Source organism: Poecilia formosa, unplaced genomic scaffold, assembly GCF_000485575.1.
Source record: "Poecilia formosa unplaced genomic scaffold, Poecilia_formosa-5.1.2 Scaffold714, whole genome shotgun sequence".
NCBI classification, from domain to species: Eukaryota; Metazoa; Chordata; class Actinopteri; order Cyprinodontiformes; family Poeciliidae; genus Poecilia; species Poecilia formosa.
The window spans coordinates 86,115-95,220 of NW_006800653.1; the positions used below are offsets into that span (position 1 = coordinate 86,115).

The 9,106-nt window shown below is 39.0% G+C and overlaps 2 long non-coding RNA genes across 2 annotated transcripts in view; one reads left to right on the forward strand and one right to left on the reverse strand.

Annotated features, from left to right (window-relative positions):
- The window catches only part of LOC107834674 (uncharacterized), a 17,485-nt gene that overhangs the window by 6,175 nt on the left and 2,204 nt on the right, over positions 1-9,106 (reverse strand). The gene's annotated exons all lie outside the window — the stretch shown is intronic.
- Positions 7,269-8,996, forward strand: LOC103131063 (uncharacterized). The gene is made up of 2 exons (XR_475323.2): positions 7,269-7,496; positions 8,609-8,996. It is a non-coding gene; the product is annotated as an uncharacterized LOC103131063 (long non-coding RNA).

Below are 9,106 nucleotides of genomic sequence, written 5' to 3' on the forward strand. Positions count from 1 at the left end.
ACAATTAGTGATAAAGATGAGTAATGGGCGAGTCAATTGCTTGTAAATATTAGTTTTAAAACAATAAGTTCCTTAGTAATGGATTATCTTTGACACAAGATTTTATTTAAACAGCTCTTTTTATTTGGTTTATAACCATCCCATTTGCATCATTTACCATAATTACAAATTTGGGTTTACAGTGTACTGGTAGAAAATATGAATACGATAACAGGAAGCAGTAGGAGCATGTTTTAATGACCCACTGTGTGAACTTACTCATGTGATTTTGATTGTGTTTCTTAAAAAATGGCATTTATGAATTTTTAATTACACACACACGCACACACACACACACACACACACACACACACACATATATATATATATATACACACACACACATATTGGTTTAAAATCAATTTACAAAGACATTGGAACAGGGAACATGTTTGGCATAAAGATTACTTATGATCAGGGGCGCGGACAGGAATCCCCCCCGCAGCTGCTGTTACAATTTTTTGAGTCTATTTGACCCATAAAAAGCATCACAAATTTAAAGGCTTGCATCTGCCTTGCTTGCTTTGGTTCAACACTGATAATTAGCACAATATTTACTGCTCATGAATTTAACATCCAACTGAGCATTCACAGTTTCAATCTACACTGCTCTGTGCTATGCTAGCTGCAGCATGGCACAGAGCGACTAGGAAGAAGGATGAGCAGCATCATGAGATTGTGATTGACAGCGCTAAAACTCTCCTGCCACTGACTGGTTGTTTCTAAAGAACCATGGGAGAAGGCAGAGGAAATATATTTTTCACAGATTACCTTTCATACTATACTGTCACAGCATAATGACAGTTTTAGAAAATATGTGAAAAAAATATTTATATAAAAGTGACATACTGCAGCTTTAATTTCACTCAGGAGAGGATGGGTCAGGAGGGACGTGGGTTAGAGTAAGGGTTTAGGGTTAGAGTCCCAGTTAAATGGCGTTTTAACTAAAGTTCTAAAAGCTTAGAAAAGGGTTGCAGGTTTAATTTATGTATTTTTTATTGTTTATTCAATGTTACATGACTGTGTTTTTGTTATAATGATGTAAAGCACGTTGAAATGCCTTGGTGTTGAAATGTGCTATACAAATAAAATTTGGTTGATTGATTGATAAACCCCTAATATCCTATGTGATGGTGAATGTACTAGCATGGTTATGCTAGCACTTTGCTGCAAGTTAGTGATCTACTTGACATGACATTGGCTCCGCCCCCTTGCTGAAGTAGAACAAACCAACAAACAAACTGTTATTATAGCAGAGGTAGTGGAACTCAATGCATTATCCGAGACATTGGGACAATTTATATACATGATGAAACCACAAGAAGACGAAACCTTCATCAGAATGTCCTACCCATTTAAAATGAAAAGTTATAGATGTATGCACTAATCCTTTTATTAGAATATCCCACCTTTTTAAAAATATTTTAATTACAAAAGTGTTTGTAAGAATAAAGCAGTATCAGATAGGGGAAACAGTTTTTATTGGAATAGATCACAACTCTTTTTTGCGCATTATTACGTTGTGTGACAGATTTTATCAGATGCAGAACAGCCACAATGTGTCCATCGAACTGCGCAGGTCACTGTACACCTGAAATGATAGGATATGATTCATGTACACTAATATTACACCACTATTACACAGCTTCAATCCCACATAGTCTTGGTACCAACATCTATTTAGCAAGATTTAGTAATAAAGAGTGTTATTAAGCTAAAATATTTTAAAGTATAGGGACAAAAAAGCTCACAAAACAACATATTTTGTTCTGATTAACCAACAAACCATGGCTTGTTTACAGTAGTAACGACATTGCAGACGGCAAACTAAAGCAATTTATAGTTACAAGCTGCCTGTCATGTAAACTTAAAACATTAAGTAATACAACTGCTTAATGAAAGCCAGGTAAAAAATAAGTTAAATAAAGCTTACCGTAATATTCGACAAAATAAAACACATGAAACGAGACTTCCACAGGTAGGATGTATTTATAAGAAATCTGCTGAGTAAACAGTATGTGACTTAGCATGGATATGCGCATTACTACAAGGTAGGACGGATTCATGGGTAGCACAGATAAACAGAACACTGGCGCACCTGCAGCTGGTTCTGGCAATCGGCTGGCTGGAGTTATTAGAAGCTGTGGAGCAGTCACTCGCCGCACGATGGTTCCACAGAGTTGGAACATGACTCCTGCAATCACGCCTTTACTCAAGCTCTTCATGGACCCGACTCCAAGGATTCACCCCGATTGCTGCTCCAAGTCAAGCTTCAAGCCTCACAGCCAGCCTGCCCTCCCTGCCCGGCTTACCCGATCCGCCACGGACACACCCGGCACCAAGTGTCCCCCTTTAGGTTCCGCATCCTCCCTGGATCAAGTAAGCCCCCCAGCAACTCGCCCTTCCAGATCTGAAATAATCACGTCACAGCCTCGGTCTAACTTTATCCATCTCCTTGCAGAGCCTGAATTCCCGATTGCCCCCTAACCTTCCAAGGTCATTTGTTTCCCTGCAAATAAATCATTGTTAACTGCTCTCCCTCTGCCAATGTGTTTCTTCATGCGGGTCAAAAACCTCCCTCAAAACATGACATAAACCAACGCTGAGGCAAAGACGGCGGGCAAGAAAATTCTCTAAAAAGCCCTACATCAAGTCTGTAAGGTTATTAGCGGGAAACAACGGAAAAATAAACGATGAACCCAAAAGGAAAAATGATAAGGGACACAAAGTATGTTTGGATGTGAGTGTGAACGCTGTGTCAGACTCATTTTGCACAAACAAAACGGGTGAGTAATGACTTAAACAATACCGGCTTGTGAAAATCTGCCTTCAAGAAAATGCTTAAACATAAAATGGTGCTTAAAAGTAAATACAGCAGTTGTTGCAGTCTGTTTCCATGCTGCCATAGAGCTACCATTTGAATCTACATGCATAAAATCCACCACAACTTCCTTAATTTATTGATCTGGAAATGATTAGATGTTTAGCATTGATACTTTAGTCAGACTGAGTTGTGTTTATTTGACACTTGGCCGTCAGTATTGAGTTATCGACTAACATGAGCTATTAGCACGGAGTCCTTAAGCCGTTAGCCTGATTACTTCCACATAATATATTACATTGTTCAAGTTAAGCAGCATTCATGACAAATATAATATCTACGTATAATTTTCTTTATTCACTTGTGTTTAATTATTTGCCCAATTAACCGCTACAGAGTTCAATTTGACTATCAATAAGTGTCGTTATGACAAAAATGGGATGTTTACTACCGGTTACCTTCCTGCTGACTAACACATCGTAGTTCCCATCAGTTTCATTCAGATGGACATGAGGTCGGCTGCAGGCCATGATCCATTTGCTGCGTTATTCCAGACTCGTTTTTGGTTTTGAATTCTGCCCTCTACATGTTCTGGGTAACGGCTATCAGGATTGCATGTTCCCTACGGACAACTTGGACCGTGATTATCTATTATTTTCTTCAAATCTCTCTGACCGCAGAGTGTTTGCTATGATAAACATTGCCAATATTGTCGGAGGTCAGTTCCTCTAGATAAGGGATGTGCACTTGCGACGCTGAATTGGTCAGTTGCTGACAAATCCCTTGGAATGATTGGTGGAGGTATGCTCTACGTCATGATGGGGGCGGAGCCAGCGTCATGTCAATTATGTCCAGTTAGATAATTGGTATTCTATATGTCTTCATTACTGTTCTTAATTCAAATTAAGAATCTCTACTAAATTTAGAAATAGTTTAACAAAACAAATTATTTTGCAGAATTGAAAACACTTTCAAGCTTTTTTAATGAATTTTCATGGATTGATGAGTTCTGTGGAATATGAAGCTTAAAATCAAAGTTCATTTCTTAGCTTCCTCCCTCTAAAGCTTAAACTCGGTTTGCCCTATCATTCTTCAACTCTGATATTACTAAGAAACTATTACAAAGCAGAAAAAAGTAAGAAAGCTAGCAAGGAATAAAGACAAAAATGTAGTCCTTGGCAAGACAACTACCCTTTCATATCTCACTTCTTTAAAGCTCAGAGGTGGATAACAAATGCTTTTTATGCTTGACTACTTCTATAATGTTTGCCCATATTATCTGCATTTCATAACAATTCCCTCTCCACTCGAGAGAAAAAGTAGTGTTCCTAATCTTACATTAATTGGAGTGGCTCCCTGCTCAGCTCTACCATGGAGTAATTAGGTTAGTGTAAGCTCTATGACCCTTTCCAAGAGCACAGCTCTTTTGAGCATCAGCTATGGAATGCACTGAGTGGGTTCAAAGCTGTCTGTGTTCCTAGTCCCTGAGATGAACACAAGCATTCAAAAAGACAAGCAGCAGATTGCTCGCTGTTTGTCGGTACTGGGTTAAAGCCCATATGTCCTCAGTCAAGTGGCATGTAAATCCTGTTGGGATTGAGCACATTGCTCCATTCATAGCGGCCTAATCAAGTGGTATCTGAGCTTCAATCCTCTTATGCTGCATGACTGGACCATGCTTCTCAGAGGCTGAATCATAGTTGTCAGTTGGGACTGTAGAGATTTTTGGGAGAGAAGAGAAAAGAGAGGGTCAGCCTTGGCTTAATCTGTGTCCGCTTCTCTCTAAAACTTTGGCCCTCATCAAGTAAATGCATGCAGACTGTTGCTTTTTTTCATTACACAATCACCTCAGCTGTCCAACGAGAGAGCAGAGTGGTGGGGGGAACTCGGTCAAGAAAGATTCTTCTCCGTGAATCTAAAAGCTTCATTGTTTTTGTGTTTTCTGGTATTTTTGTGTGAAGTACAAAGGTTGGCACAGCTTTTCACAGCAAATCCATCACAACACAGAAGGGCACAAACCCTCGCCTTGTTCAGAGAAACTTCTAAACCAAAACTAGCTCAGTGGTAAGAATCAGGCTCACGCCATGCTTTGTTATTGAGTGAAAGTGTGGGTCTATTTAGAGCAAACAGAGTCCTGTCCTTTTGGGTTCAGAGCCTCACATTCATAAAACATGTAAAGGAACAACTCAGGTCTGGGTCAGTGCTTGGCTGAATTAAAGACATCATTAGCATTATCACACAGGGTGACTATTGATTAGGACATGTAGCATCCAGATGTCGGGGCCAGTGCTCGAGCTGTTAGCTCACTGGTCCATGAGACGTGAAGCACAGATGGAAGACAACGTCCCTGGACCTAATTAGCGTTATCAGTCAAGTGTTCCTAATTTGATTACAGAACTGTCGTTGTGGGACGCCATGTTTCCAGAGAGTAAAGATCATTAGGGCACACTGGGTACAAAAGAGCTCTCAGTCAAGTCTCATAAATACAAACGCTTGTGTCTGGTAAGATTTACATTTTTCAACACATTAAGAAATGATGGAGTTTGCTCCTGGCTATGATTTCAAAAATGGTTTATGAAGAAAAATGCAGGACTAAGGAAGCTGCTGGAAATGATCTCTCTTTGTTTTTGTTTGCTAAAAAAAAAAAAAAAACTATTACACTTGCTCTGGTGACACATTAGAGGCTTTACTAAGCAAGCACACGAAACCCCTGATGCTCTTCAGAGGACAAACCCACCAAAAGGAAAAAAAGACAAAAGAGTTCACTGGGATTCAGACAGTGATAGAAATAGTCTGAAAAAGAGACAGAACAACCTATTGTATAACACTATTCACATTATCTTTATTTATTTATTTTGAACAGACAATAAAAATGGAAAACGTAGGACAAGCAATGATGCCAACTGACATGCAATTTTCACAATTTGTTCAAAAAGGAACAGGTGGAAGATACAAGAACTTTTCATTTCCTGCCAGTCACATATTGATCACCATACAATCATTTGGATTCAGTTTATAGTCAAAATGTTAATATTACTTTTGAAACAAATGATTTCTTTTAAACGTTCCAGAACATCAAAACCTGGAAAACTGGGATATCTGGTTTGAGACAATAAATTTTCTTTAACACATTTTGAAAACTTGCATTTTTACTTTTCAAGCTTACACTGTTAAGCACAGTGATTGATTGTGATTAATCACAGCTAGAGTGTGACTAATCTGATTGCATTAGATTAGTAATCTATTGTAATCTGTCAATCAGTTTCATTGCTGTCAACCAAATTATAATTTGACTGACAGGACTAATTATTTTTCACTGTGTTATAAAACTCATAGGAAGGCAGAATTTCAAAAAGTTATTTTGAGACTTTGCTTCCATTTCAGGTGCCTTTTTAATCTGAGACATTATTCCAGATGAAAGAAAGTCTCAGATTATCTTATGAAAACATATTTTTTAAGTTCTTATATGTGTTTCAGTTTAAGCATATTGTTTAAAAAATTGCTGAAAAGTGTGTAGTACAGTAAATAACTCCATTAAATTGTCTTTGGATCCTTACAAAATAGAATTACTTCACTTATTCCTTAATAATTAATTCAGGTTCTTTTTTTCTAAAGCTTTCATCTCTTTAATCTCTAAACAAGAATACATTGAAATAAACAATGCTTTGTACAAGTGATATATGTAAAATTAGATTTGCTTTCAAGCACTGGCTTTGTTTTTGTTTTTTTGATTTTTTCATAAGGACTCAGAACAACGGGCCTTTATTTAAGGTTTGTTTCTGCTGTTGTTGGACAATAGAAGGGGCCTTATGCAACTAATGAAAAGAGAACACACAGGAATGAGGATTAAAACTCAAATTTAGAGAGTACAGGAAGTCACAAACCCGTCCTGTTATCCTGATGGCTCTTATTGAAGCAGTTAATTACATGCAGGGACATTAAAAATGAAATATGGATAAAACATACAATGAAATTAAACATACATAAAATGACAAAGATAACTAAATTGAAGCAAACAAAGTGCTAATGCACAACAATTATGAATCAATCATTGTGTTAGCTGCAGAAAATATTCATGTTTTCAGTCTCAGTTCTAAGGAATCAACAGTTTTTGTACATCTCAGTTTTTCAGGCACTTGGTTCCAGAGCTAGTGAGCGTAGAAATGAAATGTTGCCTCCCTTGTTTATTTCTGATCTTGGAAACACAGAGCTACAAGGTCTATTAACCTTTTTTCTACTGGCTCCACTGGACCCGGCTCCACTCCACTCCGCCTCGTTTGTGAGCAGTTCTACTTCTGTTTTTTTTTTTCTCTACCCAGTTTCTGCTTTTTCCTTCCCTGCTCTGGAGCAGGGTCGGTCAGAGACGTGCAGGTGCTTTAATGTGATGTAACCATTATACTCTTCACTGATTGGTGGCGGGCGTGGTCAGACATGGGTAATGGAAGCCTTGTTTAGCAGACGCCCTTCCTCTGTGGGACAGATTCCTGGATGACCGCCCCGGTCTCTGATCCCTACTGGTCTCACCTCATCAAACAATCAAATCAGTCAGAACCCAGTCAGCAGAACCCAGCGTTTCCTCCCAAGGCTCCGTCTCCCTCAGCAAAATGTAAGACTGATCATCCAAAAGTACATTCAGGTAAACTTACCTGTGAACCTCCCATTTCTAACACATTCTCCCTTCCAGTTTCCATTCAACGCCTCCTGAAATGCACATTACACATAGCACACTACTTTCATCCTCTGGTCATTGTATGATTCTGCATGTGGGTTAAACAATTTTCCAGAAACATGCCAGACCATTGTATGTAATTTATGGGTATAATGTGCCATCAAAGAAACTGGGACTGAGTGGAGATGACAAACGGTGAATAATTCCAGCAGCCATTGAGTCATTGATAAATCTTCATGTTTCTGTCTGAATAGGCTGAGCGAGCGACTGGTTGGCAGCAGTGTGTCTGGCAGGAGATCTATTGTATGCCCTTTTATTTAGAAAATACAAATAATGTAGGTATTCCTAAATGACCTAAACAACGATTTAGTCTGATAGTGAGAAAATAATGACTTTTTTGTGTGCAAATTGTCATAAGGTAGTGGTAGTGGTGAGGAGAGACGCAGAAAACCCGATTTATGAAGAAAATTATGAATTTATTGATGAAACACTCGACAGTCCAGTTCAGGCGGCACGGCAGAAAACTAAGCAACAGCTTGATACCGGTAGCAACTGAAACTAAAGACTGACATACATGAGCTAACGCCGTCACAGGACTATACAGTTCTACTGTGACGACTGAGACAAAACTGACATTAGACGAGGATCCGACGATGAACACAGACAACAGGTGAGACTAAACACACACGGGGTAATCAGGGAATGAGAGACACCTGGGAAATAATCAACGGGGAAGACAGGACAGAGACTCACAGGGAAACAGAATCACACAGAAAAACTCAAAACTAAAGACACAGAACCATGGATCATGACACAAATATCTGATTTCAAGTGTTTATGTTCTAGAAATATATATTTAATTTGAATGTAAACTATCTCACCATTACAGTTAAGGTTTCTGATGCCCATGAGATAGAAATGTACAGATCATAATGTTTAGTTCATTTTGATGCATCAACATTGAATGAATCCTCAGGCATGTTGAGGAAACTTACTAAATGAACTGACTGAAGCTTCCTTGACCAGCTTGTTTTTGAAGGAAACCTTTCTGAGATGAAGAGGACTCATTTCTACCTTAGTGTGTTCACAGATGATCGGGGGGGTTGGAGTCATAGAACACCAGTATGAGTTATGACCAGCAGGGCCACATATCACAAGAACTGTGGCTTAGTTATGGCCAGCCGGCTTCCCAGAGTTGGGGTTTGATCTACTGAAGATGACACCTGATATTTGCAGTACAGCTTGGTCCTTCCTCCATCATGAGCTGCTGTCCTCCCAGAGAGCGCTGCAGGCCATCGCTGCAGCGACCCCGACTTCATCAAGCTCACAGGATGTGATGTCAGAGGCACAGATTCTCTGCAGAAAGTGTTGGAAATGAAAGCAAACCCCTGGGAACCGACGAAATGACTCTGATTAGTCTTGCAGAAAACGTTGTCTGGGCTTATTACATACAGTTGTTTTTAAGTATTTGTTGTTATCTCTCTTCCTTCTTTATCTCAACCATCACATTCCCTCCCTTGCTGTGTGAACACAACCATTTGATCCACCCAGCTGATCCTTCTTCTGCTATATATATA